Genomic DNA, 22,016 nt, shown 5'->3' with positions numbered 1-22,016 from the left:
AATAATAATAATAATAATAATAATAATAATAATAATAATAATAATAAATCTGTGATGACATCTCCTCACAGCCAAGGGCTAGAAAAAAACTTTAGCTTCACATTGATTTTTTTTTTCAGAGATAAGGCACAGTAGACCAGGCTGGCCTCCAAGTCATAGAGATCCAGCTGCCTCTGCCTCCCTGATTACTGAAATCACATGCGTGTACCACCACGTTCATCATTTTTAAGATATTTAGGAACATGTAATTCCCTGGGTTTGCTAGAGCTTCCAGTAAACTAAGAGTTAAATTTAGTGTTTCAGTCAGGAGGGAAGATCTATATTCAGATGCTGTGTTTTCTGACCCAATTATCACCCATGCCTCCTTTAATTCTGCCAAGATTAATTGAGTCTTTAAGTGCTAAGCACTGTGATAAGTACCAAGAGCGTAAAGATTATTTACACATGACACTTTCCCTCAGAGACCTCGGTCAAACGGCGCTTGTCTTTTTAGTTTATTCTTATGATTTTTCTGCATACAAATTGTTGTGTGTAGTTTAATCTACTTTTGAAAACATTAGTGTTTTGTGGAAATAGAAGACAGAGACTTTCCCAAAAGGTAGGACACTAGCAGTAAATTGTTCTCTCCTAGCCTTCTGCGTCTTCTCACAGAATCAGATTAATTTAGGCCTGGCTTGATCATGTTACTGGTTTTCTCTTCAAAAAGGATAATTGCTACAATCGCACACTCTGGCCTTAAAGTAGAAAAACTGAAATAAATCAAATCTCGATGGGAAGAATGTAGCACCTCCCTCAATGCGGGGAGACCCTTCCCAGGCACTCCCACAGACTGAAGGACTTCTTGTTTCAGAAAAACTAATGAACAAACAGAGGTGGTCTCAGTACTACTTGTACCTATCTGGGACAAACACGGCCAGCATGTTAGTTACTGGTGTCACTTCCCATCACCACCACAGCCAAACAGGCACACAGGATCATTCTGCACTTTCTAATTTATAGCTTCCGATGTGCTCCCAATCTGATGGCTGTAGCTAGGAAGGTTTCCAAGCTCCCTTGAAATGAAGGCTAGCTTCATATATTAGGGCAGCAAGGTATTTATCTCATCATTCACCGGAGTGAGAACAAGCCAAATCCAAGGTTCATCCAACAGCCTGTCAGGAACTGTGGTAGTGTGAATAAAAATGCCCTGCACAGGCTCATAGGCAGTGACACTATTACAAGTGTGGCCTTGCTGGAGGAAGTGTGTCACTATGGGTGGGCTTTGTGGTCTCAGATGCTCAAGCCTGGCTTAACGGTTCACTCTCTCTTCCTGCTGCCTGCCGATCCAAATTAGATCTCTCAGCTCCTCTGAGCACCATGTCTGCCTGCATGCTGCCATGCTTCCAGCTATGATGACAATCGACTAAACCTCTGAACTGTGAGCCATCCCCAACTAAATGTTTTCCTTCATAGGAGTTGCTGTGGTCGTGGTGGCTCTTCACAGCAACAGAAACCCTGAGACAGCACCCACCTTGCTGGCTTGGCCTTGGTGCACACTACAGCGTGTCCTGAAAGCCCCACCCTGGTACTGACTGTCTATCCATCACTGGTGTACTCCTCTCACTAGCTGCTTGCCATTTACAGCTTAGCTAAAGTCCTTCTCCAGAGACGGAGATGGTTCTTGGATTTTCAATTGCTCAGAAGCCTGAAAAGTGTCACTTTAGAAAGGCAAGCCTTCTCTAAGTGCAGGTGAATGCTCACAATGACAACGCATACGGCCTATGTGTAACATCCACTGTTTATAAAGTTATTTAGCATCATATGCAAAAGGCTCAGTACTTTGTTCAACTTTATTGGTAATTTAATAACAATTATACAGTCATTGAGAGGAAAATCTTCCTGTTGGCTCATTCTGATTTCAACTGTAATTTTCCTAGCCAGAAATGTTAGCAAGCTTATTTCCTTCTGCTTCAGATTTGTGTGTGCTACATACAATAGAAATCTCTATTCCACACTCTCCCTCATCCACGAGGACTTCTATACCATACAGCAGACTAGACTGTATCATTTAGGGAGGCATGTTTATGAGGTTAGGGTACTAACAGGACTCAGAGAATCAATTCTTCAGTTACGTTTCATTTGCCTATCAGTTATAGTTACTCAGTGAATTAGTGAAACAAAGTAACATTAGCCTTTAGATGTTTATGGTTCTAGGGAGGAGTGGGAAACACAACACAAGCGTGCAGCGCAAATTATTTTCAATAAAGCAGACATTTCTGACTTAGTGCCTCCCCCTGGAGCAGCAAGTCTATCTACAAAACACACAGCAGAACCGTGGTGTTTTGAAAAACGTGTAAGCACCCTTACACTACAGTCACCTAGACGAGGGAGAGAATGGTGTCTGGAAGGTTCTTCCTGCCACAACCACTACAGAGCATGGTTAATTACATTCATGGCCTCGGATACCAATTTGTATACATAGGGAACAATGCAGTAAAAACGGAATTATTTCCTGAAAACAACTGAAATACGGACTGAGCTCAGCTCCACATAGGTAAAGCAGCTAAGCAGTAACACACACACACACACACACACACTCACACACACACACACACACACACGAGAGAGAGAGAGAGAGAGAGAGAGAGAAACACACTACTGACATTCCCCAAGCTGAAGATTCACACTTGACCCAAATAATACCACTAACATATGCTGTCTCTTTCAGCCATCTAGAGATTTTTTTTTTTTAACTTTTTTATGAGTTGATAGTCTGTAACATAAAAGGGTCCCAAACTTGGAAACTTTGGAACCCAAAATTGCTTAATGTGGGCCTGAAGACAGATAAGAACATTCTGATAATGCTCTCTGGTGCATGTTGCTACATCTCCTGTTAAAAGATGTGTTGTTTTATTCTGACACTCAGGCTCTCTCGCCAACAGACATGAAGCACAGGGCTCAGAAAGGGGCAGGGAATAATTTTAGCCTAGTGTACACAGCTGCAGCCACTCGCAGGGTAATTGCTTTTGCCCAAATCACCAGCATAATTGTGGCTCTACAGACATAAATTTAAAAGCCGTTGAAGTGTCAAATTATATTCTAACAATAGAGCCAGTTCCCCAGAAATATTCATGTTTTAATTTTGATCAATCTCCAAAATTGGGTTGAACCCTTGCTATAGCAAAAAAATAAAATAAAAAAGTCAAAGTGTGGTGACACATTGATGCCCGGCATGACGGAGGGATGCTGACTGCATACACCGCCAAGCTCTAAGATTTCATGATGAAATAATCTGCTAATAATTCTAGCACCACATCTCACTTCGCTGTTGCAGTAAGCTAAACTCAGTAACTTGTTACAACTAATGAATACAACGTTTGACTTTTTACTGCTGAAAACAGAAGTCTGGAGTTTGAAGGGAGAAGGCTGCTTCTGCCGAAGAGTTAGTGGCGACTGTCCAAAGCAAGCTTCATCTTCAACACAGCATGGTTGCTCTGCTGACCCTGTCACGTGTTTGCCACACAGATTTCTCATCTATAACATTATTGTTTCAAGTGACAGTGAGGAATCGATAGATGAGAAATCGTGGTCAATGCTCTGAAAAACATTTCAATCCTACTCGAAAAAAATCCCTGAAACCAAAAAGAGGAATATATAAACAAAATGCTAAACTAATTATGTGATACAAGAAATATGACATAGTAAAAATGAATGCTAAGTACGGAATCAAAAAGTTTACTAAGTGCCAAGCACTGTCACTTGTATATTGTATGCTCTAGATAAAATCACTGAAATTCTAACATAAAATACAAATAAAACATTCTATAGAGTAATAGTTTGCATAGTGTGGTGGTTTGGATGGGAATAGCCCCCATGGGCTCCTATGTTTGAATACGTGGTCCTGAATTGATGGGCCTTTGGGAAAGCATTACAAGGTGTGGCCTTGTTGAAGGAGGCCTGTCACTGGGATGGGCCTGAGGTTTTAAAAAGCCTCCCACAACCCCCAGTGTGCTCTCTCTGCCCTTGCTTGCACTTGGAGATGTGAGCCGCCATGTTCCTGTTCCGTGCTTTCACTCCACCATCCTCAGCCTTAACCCTCTGACACCTTGAGCCCAGTTAAATTTCTTTTATGAATTTCTTAAGTCATGGTGTTTTATCAGAACATAAAAAAATAGCACATGTAAACAGGCAAAGGTAAGGATTATTGATTTCCACACAGAAAGTCCCGGAGGCACTGGGGGTGTAGCTCAGTTGTTGGAATGCTTGTCTGGTGTGCACAAACTCTTGGGTTCTGTCCCCAGCAACTCATGACCTAGGCACAGTGATGCAGACCTGTATCCTCAGCACTAGGGAGTTAGAGGCAGGAAGATCAAAAGCTCAAAATCATCCTTGGTTAGAAGGCAAGTTCAAGGTCAGTGTGAACTACATAAAAACCTGTCCAAAGGTGAGGGGAGCAGGGGCTGTCTCTGACATAATCTCAGTTGCCTGCTCTTTGACCACTTCCCCTTGGAAGTGTGGCCTTGACTGAACTCAGAAGAAGAGGATCCAAGCAGTCCTCTTTAGACTTGACAGGCTAGAGTCAGATGGCAGGGAAGGAGAATTCCCCATTTCAGTGGACGAGGGAAAGGGGATAGGGGGAAGAGGGAGGAAGGGTAGGACCAGGAGAAGATGAGGGAGTGGGCTACAGTTGGAATATAAAATGAATAAATTGTAAAAAAAAAAAATTTTTAATTAATTAAATTCAAAAAAAATCACAAAAAAAAAAAACAGGCTAAGAGTAAGAAGTTATTGGACTTGTTTTGGTAGTTGAAGGATTCATGCTATACGATTTCACGACTGTGGGTGTCTTGGATTTTCTGGGTGATAGTGCAAATCTAAATCAGAGTTAGCCTCAGTTAATGTAGCCGCAGTAAAAGGGGAAAGGGAGTTGAGGGTGAAATAGAAATGTTCTTGTACCGTGCGAGAAAACAAGTGAGGCCTCTGTCTTCAAGCCACTTGTCTAGGATGACACAACAAGTTCCCTCTGTTACCAACAAGCATGTATCACCTAACATGAGTTTATCTTGGGCAATAAATAAACACTTGTACCTCACGCACATGTACACATATACTCATAGGAATCGAATGAGGAGACTAAACTTACCTCTCATTTGTATCTTAGAGTATGTAAATTTAAAACACAAGGGTATAGTATATAATGTTCCAACAACGTTTTACTTTTTACCTTGCTTCTTTATATAATTCTATAATTTACCTTTGTTGACTCATTTTTGCCTTAAAATTTGTCCTCTGTACCTTTAGACTTCATTTTCATGTGATGATATTAAATCATAATTATGCACTGAATTTAAATGCTTTGGAGTACTGTGCCCTTCTCTGAAAAAAATAAAGGTGGGATAATTATAAAAGATCATAAGCACATTTTTTTAAATTTATCACCATGTAACAAGCTTGTCACTTTTTTCTTTTATGAAATCTATGAATTTTTTTTTCATGTAACAGAAAATGATTTGTAAAAGAAATGATTTTTTTAAATTAAAAAAAGTCAATTCAGGAAAGAAGAAGCTACAAAAATATTCTGTCTCGGTGACAATATAATTACAGTGCACTAGGAAGAAGCAGTTACCACAGTGATCTCATTTTTATTGAATAGCAGAGAACATACGACATTAAAATGCAATTTGAACATATGTGGGGTACAGCAGTCAGCGATATTATGCATCAGATTGTTGGGAAAACATCTGCAGACACCGCACCTCCAGCTGCCCTTCCTGACGGAGGAGACCCTCTGCCATCAAGCCGGCACTCAGCAGGCCATCCCTCAGCGAGCTATGCAGTCCGCTTCTACCACAGACTGCCACGCTCATGGTCCCTCTCCACTTTACATGTAGCTGTTTCCTTAGGATCGTGGTGCTGTCCAAGTGTCAGTTCCTCCTAGATGGCCTCTCTGACCATCCTGAGAACAGCCGGCCCTGAAGGACCCACTTACCATACTTGCACATTGATGTCTTTGAAGCCTTTGCCATTTCCTGGCACTTGACATACTTAATTTGTTTCACCTTAGCTTTTGTGCTGGTATAGAATATAAACATTTCAGAGAAAACGAGGACTCTGTCTGCCTTGGTCACTGCCCTGTCTCTCAACACTTGGAATGTCATGAAGTATTCCACGTGTATTTGTCTATTTGTTGAGTGATAACTGCATACGAGTGTGAGGGAGTGTGTGCGTGTGTGCTTGTGTGATGATTGAGCAACTGTGATGGTATTATAGGATAAACTCATGTTCCCTACAAGCTTTTCTGGAAAATATTAATACAGCCATGATTTATCTCAAATGAATTCTTTAAGCTACAACTATCATTGTAATTTAAGTAAATAGAAATGGACAAATAGCAGGTCTCTGTATTATTTACATTACCTTTAAATGTGACACCATAAGAAGAGATTATTTGCAAATGGCTGAATTGCTGCTGTGGTCATCTGAATGAACATGGCCCTCACAGGCTCATAGAGAGTTGCCTTATTTGCCAAGACTAGGACATATGACCTTGTTGGAGTAGGTGTGGCCTGGTTAGAAAAAGTGTGTCACTGAATTGAGGGCCTTGAAGTTTCAGAAGCTCAAGCCAGGCCCAGTGGCTAACTCTCTCTTCCTGCTGCCTGCTGATCCAGATGTAAAGCTCTCAGCTCCCTCTCCAGCTCCATGTCTGCCTGTGTGCCACCACGCCTCTCACCACGGTCATAACAGGCTAAAGCTCTGAAACTGTAAGGCAGCCCCAGTTAAATGTTTCTCTCTGTGAGAGCTTCCATGGTCATGATGTCTCTTCACAGAGATGGAACACTGGCTAAGACAGAAGTATATAGGTGTCTATAATAGGTAATGCCTCAAATCAGGAATATAATTATTCCTCACATGATATTTCATGAAAAGATAATATTATCATAGGACCAGTATATAAAAAAAAAAATTCCAAATACCTTCAGAAAAAAAAAAGGTAAAACCCAGTACAGACTCTCTTTTGGTGAGTTTTCTATAATCTATTAGCATATAAGAAGACGTTCCTCCAGATGTTACTATTAGAAACAGTATGTGGCAGTTTTCTCAGACTCACATACTAAGTCATCTGGACCAAGGACTCAAACCACTGTGATCACTTAAATCTGTGTCTTGCATTTTAAGACAGGCCTCTGTCTTGTTCTAACGCAACCCGTCATACCTATCACAGTTACTAACACACAGCTGAGAAAATTTAACTGGCCTGTTTTGGATATATTTTTTTATATTTTTTTTCTACCACCATCTTTAGTTTTGAAGACAGAATAAAGGTAAAGTATTCACTTAAAAACAAAGTGGGATATTGATCCTTTCAATTATCATCATTTATCATCAGGTAAACAAAATACCCATACAAATGATGAGAGAAAGATATCTGATATCAGGTAGCATTCAACTCCTTCTCTAACTTATTTGAGCAAAGAAAAGAAAATGACACTTTTATTTAAAGCATTGTGGTTTGGAAGAAAAGGACAGCAACTCCTATTATACAACTATGATGAGCAAATGCTTACCATCCCTGCCTTTTCAGTTGTACTTATGAATGACATGGTACGGTGCGTAAGTTTGGGAGACGTATGTAATGTGTATGGCCAAATCAGAGAGTTAGCATTTCCATCTCCTCTGGTAACTAAATTCTAAAATCAACACCAAGTTCTAGAACCTTCATGAAACCCAGGCTTTTGCGAGGAAACAGTCTCTTCCTGTCCCATAGTAACCTGACATGATACTGAGAAACGCTTCTGTAAACATGTTAGCTGAGGCAAAAGACAGCTTGTAAAAACTCAGGTTGTCTCCATAAAGCAGTGCTTCATGTAGCGCTGCTGTTGATCCCTCCCCAAAGGGTGGATGCAGGGGAGAATACAACGAAAACAAATAAGCATCAAAGGTTTGTAATAACTCTGAGGAGACTAACATTCAGTGTAATGACCATTAATAAAAATACCCACCCTCATTACCATCAGAACTGCCACAGTAAACTGAGCACACTATGGTGAATTAACGAGCACTGTAAAATTTCTAAGTGTCTTGTAGGGTACATTTCCCCCACTTAAGAATTATAACTCAGAAAAAAATAGCATTCTAAAAGGAACACTTTCGTCCTCTGAGTGTCAGCACTCCAAGTTGTTTTAATGCAAAACCGCAATAAACATTTTTATGGCAGAATCTAAATAATAGCCTGGCGTTTTCTAATAAGTCTCAGCTTTTAAATGAGGCTCAGTCGAATCACAGTAAAGTCACGGCGAGAGCAGCTTGGCATTCCTCGAATGACCACACTGCGTGTCTTTCTGCGTCCTTGGGCACCTGCTGCGGGGGCTCACGCCGTCAAGCCTCCCTTTACCTCTCTACTCTCATCTCTGGCTTTCATCTCAAGGAATAAAGAAAAGGAGCTGGAGAGATGCATCTATGGCTAAGAATGTTCACTGTTCTTCCAGGTCCCAGGACCCACACCAAAAACTCACAACTGCTTCTAACACCAGCTCCACCAGGACATCCAATACCTCTGGTCTCTAGGAACATCTGTTCCCACATGCACATATCCCCATGCAAATACACATAAGTTAAAATAATGATGAAAATCAAGAATAAAAGAGAAATAAGGAATGGACATTCTCTGTTACAGGCAACATGGTTTTAGAGAGATTAGACGGGCAAAATAAGTGTTTAGGGTGTATCTTAAGTCTTTTATTGCTTTTTTAATTTTGTGTAGATGTGTGCACATGCTCACAAAGTGTGTATGTGTGTTTGTGCACATGTACGCTTGAAAACCAAGTCTTCTATCACCCTCCACCTATTTTGTGAGACAGAGCCTCTCTCTGAACCTGAAGATCACCACTTCAATAGGCTATCCAACCACAGAACCAACAGGACCTGCCTGTCTCCATTTCCCAACACTAGGATCATAGGCATGCACCAATAAATCCAGCTTTTATGTGGGTGCTGGGGATCCAAGCTGAGGTCCTCATGTTTCTGCAGCTGGCACTTTACTGAGCCCATCTCCAAGGCCCAAAGGCCCTTCATGCAGCTGCTTTTTCCCAGACTGGAAGTGTCCTTCTAAGGCTTTTTTCTCCCTCTAATGGCTGCTGGTTCTCTACAGAGGATTAGGTCCCAAAAGTAAAATAAAAAGTGAATATGTCTGTGAGCATTCATCTAGGCAGCTGACAGGAATTTTTCTTCCTAATGTGGCCTCCTGAGGGGATTTTAGGAATACTGGGGTGGTGTCCCCCTTGGGTCCTCAGAGTGTTCTCTTCATGGCACTATTGCAGGCACTGGCCACCTTCCAATTCCATGGTTTCTCCTAATGAACTGTGATCTCTCAGCATTCACCTTTCCACCACAGCCCCAGCACAGAGTCTGTGTTGTGATAAATAATTATTGGAGAAATGTTGCTTAAAATGAAGGAATCAAAAATCGGTTCCTCTTTGCCTGCCCTTCAGGGACTCCAGGTCACGCCAAGGTGAAGCACATATGAGGTTTAGTGTATGTCAGAAACTAAAGTGCCCTGGGGAAAGTGAAGCAGGCACTTTTCAATCTTTTTAATTTTTGAGATTATACTATCATTCCCCCATCTTTTCCCTGCTTCCAAACCCTCCCATACACTCCATCTTATTCTCTTTGTATTTTACGTCCTCTTTTCACATTAACTGTCATTACATGCAAATACATATAAACATATTCATAAATCCAACCTGCTCAGTCTGTATAAAGTTACATGTATGCGCATTTTCAGAGCCGACCACTTGGCATTTGATAACCACTTGGTGAAGACAGTTTCTCGTGCTCTCAGCATTCCTTTGCCGCCTGCAGTTCTTTACGTAGAACTAAAACCTCGGGAGCTTTCCATTTTCACTCCTGCATGTCAACTGCTGTTGCCCTTGTGAAGCTCATGTTTAAGCAGTCACATCGGTAAGACTCTATGGGTGTAGCTTCTGACAATCGGAGGAGACACAGTCTCCCAGCAAACGCCCTGACGCTCTGGTTCCTACAGTACTTCTGCCCTTCTTCCACAGTGATCCCTCTGCCTTATGTTTGGGACTTGTAGATGTATCAGTGCGACTGGGTTCCTCAACTCTGCATTTTGATTAGTTGTGGTTTTCCGTGATGGTCTCTGTCTGTTGCAAAGAGTAGTTCTCTTGTTGAGAGGTAAAGACTACACTTATCTGTTGGTATAAAACAAATACTTAGAATATAGTCAGAGATTATGCTGGTTTGGTAAAATGGAGCTTAGAGTTTCCTGCAAGATCCCTGACAGAATGGGAAGCTGCTAGGTTTCCAGTACAAGGTATGACTTCCCTCTTGTTAAATGGGCCCTGTGTCCAATTAGGTATTGGGTACTGCCAAGATACGTGTGCCTCTACTCCTCCCTTAAGGTTATCGTGCCGTGCTGGTCTGCTGATGTGGCTCATAGGCACTGTAGCTGAGTAGGTCTGTAGGTTACTTCCTTCTTTCGGAAGCTGGCATGGTGCCTACTGGTGCCATGAAAGCTAACGCTCATGGAGGAGGCACGCAGGTCAGTTCCAGCCTGGAGACTTCTGGGCCCTGTATGCAGATGGTGCTTTCAGCAGTAGGGACTTACCTCACCAGTGAGGGGAGGGACACCAAGTGCAATGGCAATAACCAGGAAAACAGGCTTGCAATGCTGGTTCCTGCCTCTCAGTTGGATCAGCTGTCAGTCCTCATGTACATGGGACAAGTCTGGCTCCTGCAGCTCTAATCCTGGCCGACTCCTGTTACCTGAGAGAGCATCTACAGCCGGGACTGATGCTCCTGGGGAGGAACTGTAATGACAAACACAGATCCTAAGAGCTTCACTCTTACTGTTGAAAGTAAGCGAAGCAACAATACCCATCAAAATCTTTTTTAAGACTGTTTATGGAAGAAAAGACGATTACAAATACTGTTCCCATCTCTTTAAAATGTATAATTCATTCTTTTTATGGCGAAATGACTCTTGTGTTAGTTTTGAGACCAGGAATGTTTCTACTGAGGGTCTAGAAACTACTTCCTATAAATATACTCTCCATGGAGAATAAAATTCTTATCTGTCAGTTTATGAAGAAGGGTGGGAGCCTATTTCTTGCTCTAAGTTATAAAACTACTTAATTATTTTAAAAATATGAAAGGCATCTCTTTCACTGAGACAAAGGCAAGTAGCTATCACAAACTGTGACTGCAACTACAAGATCCCCTTAAGATGAAGTATCCACAGCAATGACATTACATCTTCCTGTCTGAGCACTAGTTCTGGTTTATTCTAAACATGTGTGCATGAGGCTGTGGAGACAGCTCAGTTTGTAAAGTTCTTGCCATACAAGTGTGAAAACCAGACTTCAGACACCCTCCCCCAGTACCCAGGTAAAAACTGGGGCACAGCAGCACCCTTCTACACACCTAGTGTTAAGACAGCAGACAAGTGGATCCCTAGGGCTTGCAGGCTCACAGTCAAGTCAAATCAATGCTATCAGGTTCAAAGACAGACCTCTGACTCAAAATATAAGGCAGGTAATACTGGAAAACCTCACCCAGGGTTGACCTATAGCTTCTACTAGTACCCATGTGTGTATGTACGTGCACATCGACCCCACACTGACACCCAAGCATGTGTGTAACGAGTTGTACTGATTGACATCTAAAAGTGAGATCTTTCGGTCTTCATAATCTCTTGGCAGATTTCTTATAATATTCATCATTGGAATTCAGCATTTATTTTGTTGTGGAACTTTTTCTTTCCCAATTATATTTCTGTGGAGGCTTTATTTTTAATGACACTTTTCCAACAGCATCCTAGGTGAAGTCTATACATGGACACATAGTTAATGATGGATTGTTACATTATAAAAAAAAAAAAAAAAAACAGATCCTGAAGGAGGAGGGTAACAAGAAGTAGGGGAAGATCTGGGAGAAGTTAAAGGGCATATTCACAATAAATATGAACAAAATACATTGTACGAAATTTTAAAGAATTTATTAACATATTTTTAAAACATGAATACATCCTATATTAGGCTTGCTCCAGCTGCCAACAAATCTATCTTGTCCAATTCTTTGATATTTCTTGAGCTACAGAATTATAATTTGAAAGGAATTTAGATCACTAAAAGGTCAGCCTTGAGGACTCTGTATCTGCTATATAAACGTGTCTATGAGCAATTCACCAAAGTAAAAGAGTTCAGCTTATGTTCAAGAACTTCCAGGGTCATGGGCAAAATGCCACTATGGTCTGAAAGGTAAGATTTCTCCAAGGGCAAAAACAAAAGTGGTATTGTAGGTAATTGTGTGGGAACAAAGTACAAATTGGGGGAAATAATGGATGTTTGGAGGCCGAGCACTCTAACCGCAATGTCGCGTGGACACGCTCAGTCATGGAAGTTAGGACCAACCTGAGAGACAAAGACATGGATGCCAAGCCCCTCGGCCTGGATACCAAGCACCCTATTACTCTGCCCACCTCTGGAGGGAGCAATGTGTGACTTAACAGATCTGAGTTATCTGTAGGAGTATGTTAATGCCATGCTTTCTTTTCAAGTCTGTAGAAATGAGCCTTAATTCTAGGCGGAATCTACAAATATGTCACAACTTTCCTTTCTTCTTAGGAGATGGCTTTTCAGTCTGACCATATTTTCCATCTTAGCTTCAAAATTTTGGGTATCGTTCCTAAGATGGCACGGCTTTTAAAAGAACTGTTGTTTTATTCTCAACTCCTTGTGTTTTAGGTCAGAATTAACCACTGTTAAGGCTTTCATTACTGCTATCTTCTGCAGTTGCTAAGGCAAGTGGCTTTACTTTTTCTTTGACCTTCCTTCTCATCTTCAAAGAGATAACTGACCTATTTAAAGATGATTTGTTGAAACCATGTAAGCAAGAGGTCATAGATGTCCTCTTTCATTTATAAGATCTGTATATTTAGAGGAAGGCTGTTATTTAAATACAGAAACTATACCAGTTTGCCTTCACATAATATAAATCCCCCATGGACTTAACATAACTTCAATGCACATTTTAAAAAACTGGACAAAGTGAAGAAAGGTCATCAACAACAACCATTTTTATTGATAGATGTTGCTTCTCTTGATGTGTATGTTAAAACAAAAATTTCCTCAATTTTGGGGGAGCTGAGAAAAATTTTATGCGGTGACATTTTAAGATCTTTGCCAGAGCCTCATTCAATGGATTTTTATCTCAACAGATACTGGTATAACCGTAGCTGAAATCTAATTTATTTTTGGAAGACAGAGAAAATGAAAATGTTATTGATATTCTTATTTCAGGCAATCAAAGAGAGTAGAACAAGAACTCTAGCATTTGATTTGTTTTTTACTAGTATGATTCAAAGAACATCTGCGTGTATGCCACGGATCCTGCCACAGAGGGTTGTATCTTAGAAATTTCAATAAAACCTGAGTCTATTGATCTGAAATTTGGTAAACTTGAAGGTAATGAAGGGCAGCCAAATTTCCCTTAAATATTCAACAGTTCTCTCCTCTCCTCAATCCCCTCTCTTGTCTCCTCCTTTCCTCTCCTGTACTTTCTTCCCTTTCCTTTCCTCTTCTCCTATCTCTCTCCCTCTCAGTATTGAACCTTGTTGTTACTCAAGAACTTAAATCGTTTCTGTTCTCAGGACATCCCTGCACTGGAATCTACTGACAAAAGCCAGCTGGGCTAAATGAGACACTGAGTTCCATTTAAAGTAGTCTTTCCTGTACAGCCTTAATGAATGTAGCTCTTTCTAGTAAAGGAAATACAGCTAAACAGTGCCAACACTGCTTCCCCCGGGTATCAAATCCAGCCAGGGTTCAGGCTCTACATATTAAAATACATGTGAATCACTCAAGATGTAAGATATTCATTTTCTATTCCACACAACAATTAATCAAAGTAGAAAACGTTGACATAATCTCTGTTAATTCAGAACAGCTCTCAATTAGGCGTGCATCTGAGGCATCCCAGAATAAATCAGAAAACTGTAGAACAGACATGAAAGATCACAAAAGGGACAGAACAGGCACAGCAATTAGCACAAGGCCTCACACAAAGGCGCCACAAAGGCGCCACAGGCCACAGGTAGCCTAATAATTAGTAGCAGAATCACAATAAAGAGCGGTGGCCAAGCACAGGCTTCCCCAACAGGCCATTCTACAAGCGAAGCCTGGAGCAGTTAACACATTTTCCCTAGTTCCAAAGCAGGGCAGTGGCAGAGCTGACCCAGAGTGGGGTTTTTCTGTTCCTCTAATGACATGTTCCTGGAAACTTGGGAGAAATGCTGCCACAAAACAGTTTCAAAATCATGGTGGCTAATTTTGTCCTATAAACTCACCCCCAGACAAGAGTGAGAGCACCCCTCTATTTTCAGGTGCCGGCACCTCTTAGCTCCTCTTCTGACCCACTTATAATTGGCTCAGAACCCAGTAGAGCTTGGCTTAGTTCTCTCCTTCTAACCTGTTTCATTGAACAGAATTGCCTACAGGGTTCTCTCACTGGACAAAATCACATCTAGCCAACTCTTGCCTAAAGAAGACTTTGTCCTTCACTGGTTTCTTTGTCTTGGTCCTTGACCCCACAGCCTGGAACCTTCCAAGGCTCAACCCTGGAATCTCTGTACTTTGTCCTTCCTCAACACGTGTTCTCCACTAAGGTCAGTGTGCGAATACTGTCTAAATCCGTATCTTTGACCCTAATCTTTTCTGCTATCTCCCAATAAAGTGTCAGTTTCCAATAGATGTTACTGCATAGATACTGCAATATTATCTTAAAATTACAGCGTCCAGAGTTAGAGCCCTAGATTGCTCAGAAAGGGGGCTGGAAAGATTCTAGGAGCCAGAGGTTCAGGGAGTTTGCTGTGAGATTGTGTCTCTTACTAACGTCAGAAGTTATACCCATAGTCTCCCAACATGACTACTTGAACATGAGTTTAACAAGAGCAATAGCACTAGACATGCCAGTGTGGCCAGGGGAGAGATCATGAGACCCCAGCCCTACACAAAGAACTCCAGGCATAAGGAAGGCTGAGAGCAGGAGAAATAGTCTTCCCAGAGGAAGGGCACACCAACTGGTTATACAATATCAAATGGTCAGCCTGAAAAGTATACACACAAGCAATATTACACAGTATGAGAATGTTGTATTTGTGTATTTAGGAATATACATATAGGCATATAACAACAGTTAATGAAAAAAGAGAGCATGATTTTGAAAATGAGTCAGGAGGATGATACAGAAGGATATGGAGGGAAGAAAAATGATATAATTCTCTTAAAATCTCAAAAATTAAAAATAGCAGGGATATTAAAGTAGTCCAAATATGCTATATTCCATTAAAACTTAGTATTTATGTGTCAGAAATGCTGTGGGACAGGCTTTTTGATGATGCAGTTGCCTTCCACTGGTCCATGCTCCTCTAAGTAAGCCCTCCCCCACACTTCAGGAAACAATCCTGATAGAGTGACCAGTTCAGGGCGGCAGACTTCGGTGGTATTGGTGCTTTGGTCTACCGTTAGTGCCGTATCTAGAGTGACCCGGAGTTTATTCACTTCTTCACAGGAAAAGTCACACAACGGCAGCCACAGCGTCAGAATCCAATGCATTATTCACAGATTTATGGTAATGATGATGCAAATCAAAATATTGCACTGGCAGCCATATGAAATACAGTATGTACAATTATATAGCATGCATAAAACTTGAGCATAATAATCAGATCTGCGCTACTTACGTGTGTACTCACTATACTAAAACTTTTATTTATATTTATTTTAAATGTTTTCTATGACGTTGGCTGCCGTGTTATGCCAGCAGCAATATTTTTTTTTGAGACAGGGTTTCTCTGCGTAGCCTTGGCTGTCTCACACTCACTGTGTAGACCAGGCTGGCTTAGAAATTACAGAGCTCCACCTGCCTCTGCCTCCCAGAGTGCTAGGATTACAGGCCTATGCCACTGCAGCCGGCTAGCAGCAGAATCTTTTAACTGCACCAAAAGGCCACTCTAAGTGCTTGGCCTATCCTAAGATTGTAAAAGGACACACTCTGATTTCTGTGTAATTATAAGATTCTCTAGTGAGACCTACCTCAGAATATGCCATCACTAAACAACTCATGATGTGCATGTGTTCATACGTGTTAATATAGAAGTGTTTATATGACAATATGCATATATACCTCCAGACATTTGTGTATATACGCTTATGTAAAACAAGAAAATCTAAATGCTGGCTGTTTAATCATGCTTAGAAAGCAATGTTTGTTTTACAGGTATGATGATATGACTATGGTTAAATATTTTTAAAGTCATTATCTTTCAGAGAAACACAAAATAATTACAGAAGACCTAATAGATATATTGGTTGTTCCATATGTGATACATAAGCAGAAGAGCAAAAAGAAACATAAATAGCTAATCTGGCCACAAGCTAGTTCCATGGAGGCTGAGTGATGCAACAGGTGGCCAGCAATGAAACTAGAGCTCAGTCCTCATCACCTAAATCCCAATTCTAGACTTTCTCCAGTGCAGTCACCCGGCTCACAGCCATCTGCCAAGGGCTGAGTGCTTGCAAGCCCTACTTTTGAAGAATTGACTGTGTCTTAAAGAACCATGTGTTGAGAATCTTATAACTGTACATTTATCTAATAATAATTCTCCCATAGGAAGTGATCCATTAGACACAAGAGAGCAGCACAGAAAGCAAGCACTTGGGGCATGCTGGCTCATACCTGTAATTCCTGCACTCAAGAGGCAATGGCATGAGAAAAGGCATGAATTCAAGGCCAGCCTGAGCTACACAGGACACCCTAGGAAAGCAAGAAAAGAAGGAATAAATGGAGGCATGGAGAGGGGGAGAAACGAGGAAAAGGGAGGGAAGGAGTTTTAAATGAATAACAATTTTTTTTTTTTTTGGTTTTTTAAAACAGGGTTTCACTGTGTAGTCTTGACTGTCCTGGAACTCACTCTGTAGACCAAACTGGCCTAGAACTCAGAGATCCACCTGCCTCTGCCTCCTGAGTGCTGGGATTAAAGGTGTACCTGATGAATACTAATTTTAAAAGAAACATTTTGATTAATATATTCCAAATGGAGACTATCATATAAGCTTGGGTATGTGCTAGGAATGAGTTTATAATAAGCATATATCTAAAAATAAGTTGTCTCTAAACTCATTTCTGTATTACATGACTTTCAAAGTTTTTTTAATGCACCATGACTGTCTTCTTATTTATCTTTTTGTGCCAGTGATTCGCAGAAACTAGAGAAAATTGCAGTCTTCATGACCTCAGGCAAGACTTAGGCCTAATACAATTGACACCTTCCCACAATGCAGAACAAAGGATGCGTTTGTCAAAACTTGCTGTTTTCATCATAAGAGGTAAAAACACATTTGGAGTCAGGTGAGTTCGATATTAAATCATTCATGTCACACTGGGTAGATACCTTAGACAGTCTAGTTGTGTACAACGTACAGAATATTTCTTTTTCAGAAATGTTGCCTAAAATGAAACAAACACCAAGTTTGAAACTTTTCCAACCATCAAGTCAGCGCGAATCCTGGCACAGACCGCAGTGCTCTGATGCTCAACAATTTACTCTCCCAGAATAGTAGGTGGATTTACAGAATTTACTAAAAAGAACCCTGAACTGTGATAAGTTGTATCAGAGAGAAGTCTACCTTGGGTGTTCAGTGACTAATATGTTCTAACCAAGAATATCTGATAACCACAAATTCTAAAACTAAGTTTAGTCTTTGTTGTATCCTAAACTGCATATCATATATTTGTATTACAATTCATAACAGTAACAAAATTACAGTTAAGAAGTAGCAATGAAATAATTATATAGCTGCAGGTCAACACAATGTGAGGAACTTCATTAAAGAGTCACAGCATTAGGAAGGTTGAGAACCACTGATCTGTGGTATTTGGCATAAATATCCATTCATCTACTTAACAGTTAGCTGTTATATTCCTGACATATGAAGGTTTTTTTCCACTCTATTTTTTAGCTATCATCAACTTGTATTATTGTATATATTAATGCATTTGTTTCATTGTGACATTTACAACCATGCACACATCTACCCCATTTCCTTTCTTCATGAATAAAATGATTCTAGTATCAAGTCATCTTTTTTCTTGTTTATCAGTTCTCACATGTAAGAAAACATAATACTTATTATATCTATGTGGTTGGACTCAACATAGCAACCTCTAGTTTCAATTAAGCCTTTGACTGAGTTTCTGATGGAAGTGACTTAATGAATAAGGATATAACAATCTTAGTACTAAAAATTTACTACTCAAAAGAAAAATCTTAGTCTTTGGGAATATTAAACATTATTCACTGACGATAGAAAATGGAAGGAGTTTGAAGAGATAACGAATGAGTTGTTTGAAGCCTGTGGCATTTGAGGATTCTCTGAAACATCCAATGAGAAGGAGCAGTACACAGATGATGGTCAGACTGAAAAGGTTTCTCCAGCATCATCAACATGGAAACCATAGACACGCAGGCAGAAATTCAAAAGCATATAACATCAAGGAAATATGAACGTATTGATAAGAAAGACATACCAAGAACAGAGTGCTGGTGTCCCCTGATCATTCACCCCAGGGAGACCTATGAGATGGCTCAGTACACAAAAGAACTCATCATGTAAGCCTGACACTGCCACAGGAGGAGAGAACTCATTCCCAAAAGTTATCCTCTGACCTGTTCCACATGTGTATTCACTTTCTCTCTGTGTCTGTCTCTCTGTCTCTGTCTCTCTCCATCTCTCTTTATCGCTCTCTTTGTGTGCCTGTCACTCACTCTCAGTCTCTCTGTGTTTCTCTCTGTGTGTTCTCTCTGAGTTCTCTCCATCGTGCACACACAAATCATAATTTTTTTTAAGGCTAAGAATAAGGAGCTGGTGAGGAGACTAGGAACTAGGAAATGATCATAGAAATGAGAGATCTATAAATGCTATTTTATAAGGGAGATGAGCTGTAGAGGAAAAGGATAGTCACTTAGATAAAATGTCAGAGTCAAGATAAAATTAAAGCTAATAAACTTAACTGGATAAAAACTTAATTTATCCATAAGGAAGTTCAAATAAAAGTAATTTAATAAAGGGTCCAATGTTTGCTCTCAAAGTCATATTCCCCTAGACATAATATTAAACTTCCTTCTAAATTCTTACCTTTGTACCTACAGATTAGTACAACTCAGCCCTTTTCAGAGAAGCTACGTCTTGCAATGGACAGTGGTCAAATACAGAAATTCACACTGGCCAACATCAAAAAAAGACGTAACTGTGGCATGTCCAGCAATAAATGGACATCTCTATCAACGCCAACACCAAGCCAGTTTTAGAGAATATCACTGAAGTGTTAGCAGAAAGATTTTAGAGCTTGAGGTTGGGTGAACACTGCTGTGAATCAGTGACTTCTCATCATGACTGGGCCACAACACTCTGGACTCACAGCAGCTACAATCGCTTGTGCAAGTCCTACACAGGACCAAACCAAACAGCACTTTAGAGCACTCTAGAGCACTCTAGCAAGAAAGGGGGTGGGGCTCATGGGGAACTGTAGTGGAAATCTTTGGTGTCTTTAAAAACTCAGTTATGTTCTGTAAACATGGTTTCGTTTTGGTCCCAAGTGTGGGGTATGGGACTAATTCAGATGGTCCAAAGCAGCAAACTATTTAACTCATGCAGGCTCTGAGAGGGGCTCTTTGCCAGCTCAGATAGTTTAAATCTGAAGACTCTTGCAATGGAATAAATGCCAGCGCCCAGAGAGTGTTATGGGGAGGGAGCTGCTGCCTCCTCCCTGCTGATCCTGGTTACTGTTGTTGCAATGTGATAAGAATGGGAGATATCATGAATTGAAGATTGGACTTGCCCACAAGGAACCCAGAAACCCCAAACTTCAAAAGCAGCCAAAGAGGACTACATCCCATTTCCCTTCTAACCTTTCTCTCCTACGTAAGGTTGGGGAGTTGGAAGGGAAGCAGAGGCTTTAAGGAACACCCAAATAAAGTAAAGTTTAAAAATCTAATGCCTACAAAGAACTACTACTGGTTGCTGGCTTCTGGGGAGGAACAATGTTTTTTGAAGGTATGGATATTAGTAAGTTGACGGTCAAGTGGATGGCTGTCATCCACGTGTATATTGACAGGACAAAATGGACTCAGTGTCAGCTGATTTTTAAAGAAGGAATACATGAAGTGGGAGAAGAATGTTCAGAGGTGGTCCGTGAGGAGCTGGAAGGACAGTGGTGGTTATATGTGATCAAAATATGTGGTGTACATCTATGAAAGTCTGAAAAAAATAAATAAAATATTGAATTAAAAAATAAAATTTAAATAAATAAATAACGTTCCCTCAGGAGCTGTCCAGCTGCATATCTGTCTGTGAATAGCCTATGAGTTCTGAAACTCTTAAGTTAGACAGTTCTAGAAACTGTCCAGTATTCCCGATTTTCTTACAAGTATTATTATTATTATTATTTGAGATTATTGTATGAGTACATTTCTCCCTTTCCTTTTCTCCCTACCATCTATCCCTCTCCACTCTCCTCCAAATTCAAGGCCTGTTTTCATTAATTGTAACTGCAACATAATGTATTCCTAACTATAACCTGCTCAGTCTGTTTAATGTCACTTAAACACATGTTTTTCAGGGCTTATCATTTGGCATTAGATACTCAGCCACTGTGTTCTTTCCTGAGGAAGACCACCTCTCCCACCCCCAACTTCACTCAGTTGCCTAGAGTTTTCGTGTAGGATGAGGCTTTGTGGGCTTTTCCACTTTGTCATGTCATTGGCGTCATCCTTATTCAGCTCACATTTGGGCAGTGATGTTGGTGAGACTTTATATCATTTTTGATATTACTAGGAGACACAATCCACAGCAAACTCCCCGATCTGGCTCTTACAGTCTTTCTCCTCCCTCTTGTGCAACGTTGGCCAAGCCCTGGATGTGGGAATGTTTTATAGGTGTATCCACTGGGACGGGGCTCCACTCAGCTATGATGCCTCTGAACCATAAGAACAGCGTGGTCCAATAGCCCTAAGAATGCAGCAGTGGCTCACATACCTTGGTGGTAGCCAACTGCTCTGTAATTGGACTTAAGACCCACTCAACAAGAGAAAGGACATGCCCGGTACTGGAAACTTATCTAGGTATAGAGCACTAAGGAAGTCATGGTTATTGGAGGATAATCTATTATTTTTTAAATTATAAGTCTCTTGTGTGTTTGTATGTGGCTATATCCATGTGAGTGCAGGTGACTGCAGAAGCCAGAGGCATCAGATCCTCCAGAGCTGTGAGCTATCTGATATGGGTGCCAGGATAGGAACTCCTGTTGTGTAGAAGAGCAGAAAGGTCTCTTAACTGCTGAGTCATCTCTCCATTTCATTCTTTCTCGTTTTTAATTAAGAGCTTTCCCTTTTTATAGCTTTCCCTTTTTATATCTAGCCATTGGTACAATACAGATTTCCAAATACTGGAAGACAACTTTCAGCACTTATCCTAATTTTCATATTCACATATACTGTGCACCTATGTATCTACACACGTGTATGTACATATTTTTGTTGGCTCATTTCTCTCCTTGGGTACAAGTGCCAAGAGAGTAGGATTCTCAGTTTTACTTAATAAGTGTCCCAGCACATAGCATAATACTCAAGACACTACATTGTTCTATGAACAATTATTGGCTTAATGGATATATTGATTATATTGATAAACAAGCTATGAACATGAGAATAAATTATTAAATGACTAACACAACACATGACAAAAATACTCAAAGGAAAAGAGTCTATCAACTTGGGGTAGGGGAACATGGAAGGGATTGGAAAGAGAGTACTTGAGAGGAACTAGAGGGACGAAAGGGAGGAGGAAAGCAATGTGCTTCTGTTTTAATTGAAAGTATTTGTTAAGGGCTGGAGAGATGGTTTGCCAGTTAAGATCACCTACTGCTCTTCCGGAGAACCCAGGTTCAAGTCCCAGCACTCA

At 40.6% G+C, this 22,016-nt stretch overlaps 1 protein-coding gene across 1 annotated transcript in view; it reads right to left on the bottom strand.

Moving 5' to 3' along the window:
• The window catches only part of Tafa2 (TAFA chemokine like family member 2), a 501,221-nt gene that overhangs the window by 459,292 nt on the left and 19,913 nt on the right, over positions 1-22,016 (bottom strand). The window lies entirely within an intron of this gene.

The sequence above is a fragment of the Psammomys obesus genome, unplaced genomic scaffold, assembly GCF_907164565.1.
Source record: "Psammomys obesus unplaced genomic scaffold, mPsaObe1.curated_primary_1811, whole genome shotgun sequence".
Lineage (NCBI taxonomy): Eukaryota > Metazoa > Chordata > Mammalia > Rodentia > Muridae > Psammomys > Psammomys obesus.
This window is presented reverse-complemented; position numbering and strand designations above follow the sequence as displayed.